Genomic DNA, 2,152 nt, shown 5'->3' with positions numbered 1-2,152 from the left:
CATTTTTAGTTTTTCTCATTTTTTAATGTATATGAGTGTATTGCCTGCATGTATATAAGTGCACCTATGCCATGAAATGCCCATGAAGGTCAAAGAGAGTGCCTGATTCCCTGGAATTGGAGTTACAGAGTAGTATTAGCTACCTTGTGGGCCATGGGAACAGAACCCACATGCTCTGCCAGAGCAGGCTATGCTCTCAACCGCTGAACCATCTCTCCAGCCCTTTTGATCACATTTTAAAAATTGAATTAAGATTTTTTTATCAAAAATAAAGCTAGTCAACTTCTAAGAGAACTTTCTCTTTTACAAGGAATCAAGCAATATATAGGTTCAACTTGTTAGATTTTAAACAAATTTTTTGAGCATTAGTCATGATTTTTCACCTGTTAAACTATTTTTTTTTCCGGTTTCTAGTTGAGAATATCTCTAGAAAACAGATACCAGGTCAGTCACCCCTCATCATTAATCACAGTACGTATGATTAGTAACCTATAATCCTTTTTCTTATAACTTGTTATTATTAATTTGCTTCTAAAGCCATTGGACAATAACCAATACTGGAAATTCAAATAAAATCTTTTTTATCCTTTATTCCACGTGTGGATGCTTTCTTTCCTTCATACTAAAAATGGCTACTGTGATATATTTAGCAGATATCCCTACATTAAATCCATATGACCTACAACTATTATCAGTAAATTCCAATTCTGTGTTTCTAATGATCAGGAAGTCACTCTGATATGTTTGCAAAAGGGTGTACCAACTTGCTGATGATTACTTAAAAACTTTTAATTAATGATTTTTATTATATTCTATTTTATGTATATGCATGTATTAAATTGATTTTTCTTATAATTGCAGATTCTCATGAAGACTGTTTTAGTTCCACTTTTTCCTTGGGATAATGAAAAACCAGAGTTTTGTCACTGAGTTCATCTTATTGGGGCTGTCACAGAATCCCAAAGTTCAGAAAATCGTATTTGCTATATTTTTGATTGTCTACATTGCAACTATTGGCAGCAACATGCTGATTGTGGTGACCATCATCTGCAGCCCTGCACTGCTGGGCTCCCCCATGTACTTCCTCTTGGCATTCTTGTCCTTCCTGGATGCATGCTTCCCATCTGTCATAACACCAAAGATGATTTCAGACTCCCTCTCTGAAAAGAATACTATCTCTTTTACAGGCTGCATGATGCAACTTTTTGCTGAACATTTCTTTGGTGCAGCAGAGATGATTGTCCTGACTGTCATGGCCTACGACCGCTATGTGGCCATTTGCAAGCCCCTGCACTACTCCTCCATCATGACCAGGAGGCTCTGTGGCATGCTGGTGGGAGTAGCCTGGGCAGGGGGCTTCTTACACTCCAGCATACAGATTCTCTTCATTTTCCAACTGCCCTTTTGTGGTCCTAATGTGATTGATCACTTTATTTGTGATTTATACCCATTACTGAAGCTTGCCTGTACTGACACATACATCTTTGATCTTTTCGTGTTTGCCAACAGTGGGTTCATCTGCATTATAAACTTCACCTTGTTGCTTGCCTCTTATGGTGTCATCTTGTTTTCTCTGAGAGATCATAGTCCTGAAGGTCGGCGGAAAGCTCTCTCTACCTGTGGATCCCACATTGTTGTTGTGGTTTTGTTTTTTGTTCCCTGCATATTTATATATGCACGGCCTCCATCTGCCTTCGACTTTGACAAAATTGTGGCTGTATTTTACACCATCCTAACTCCTTTGCTCAACCCCATGATTTATACTTTTAGAAATAAGGACATGAAAAACGCCATGAGGAAGTGTGGAAGAGACTGGTGCCTGTTTCTTAAAAAAATAAATAGCATGCTTTAAAAGATATAATAAAGTAGAAAAAGTTTATTTATAAAAATAACTAGTTGAATATTCCTTATAGTGAAAGACAAGATGAATCTGAAGAGAAAATATTAATGCACAGATTCAGAAAATCATGTTTATAATTTGAGATCTCATTTCATTAGCAACTCAGTATAATCATAATATAAATTCAGTTTCATACTGTCATAAATTCAATGAAAGGTAGGAAGATATTTTCTTATTACAATGCTTGGTGTTCACATCATACTTTGAAAACCCTTTCTGTAAGAATATAAAATGTTAGAAATTAGGAAATAT

The 2,152-nt window shown here is 36.1% G+C and overlaps 1 pseudogene; it reads left to right on the top strand.

Moving 5' to 3' along the window:
• The first annotated feature begins 904 nt into the window (after positions 1-904).
• LOC103729629 lies at positions 905-1,830 on the top strand (annotated as a pseudogene).
• The last annotated feature ends 322 nt before the right edge of the window (positions 1,831-2,152 follow it).

Source organism: Nannospalax galili, unplaced genomic scaffold (genome assembly GCF_000622305.1).
Source record: "Nannospalax galili isolate Female #2095 unplaced genomic scaffold, S.galili_v1.0 scaffold593, whole genome shotgun sequence".
NCBI lineage: Eukaryota > Metazoa > Chordata > Mammalia > Rodentia > Spalacidae > Nannospalax > Nannospalax galili.
Note: the sequence above shows the minus strand (reverse complement) of the source record. Positions and strands in the feature narration are given on the sequence as shown.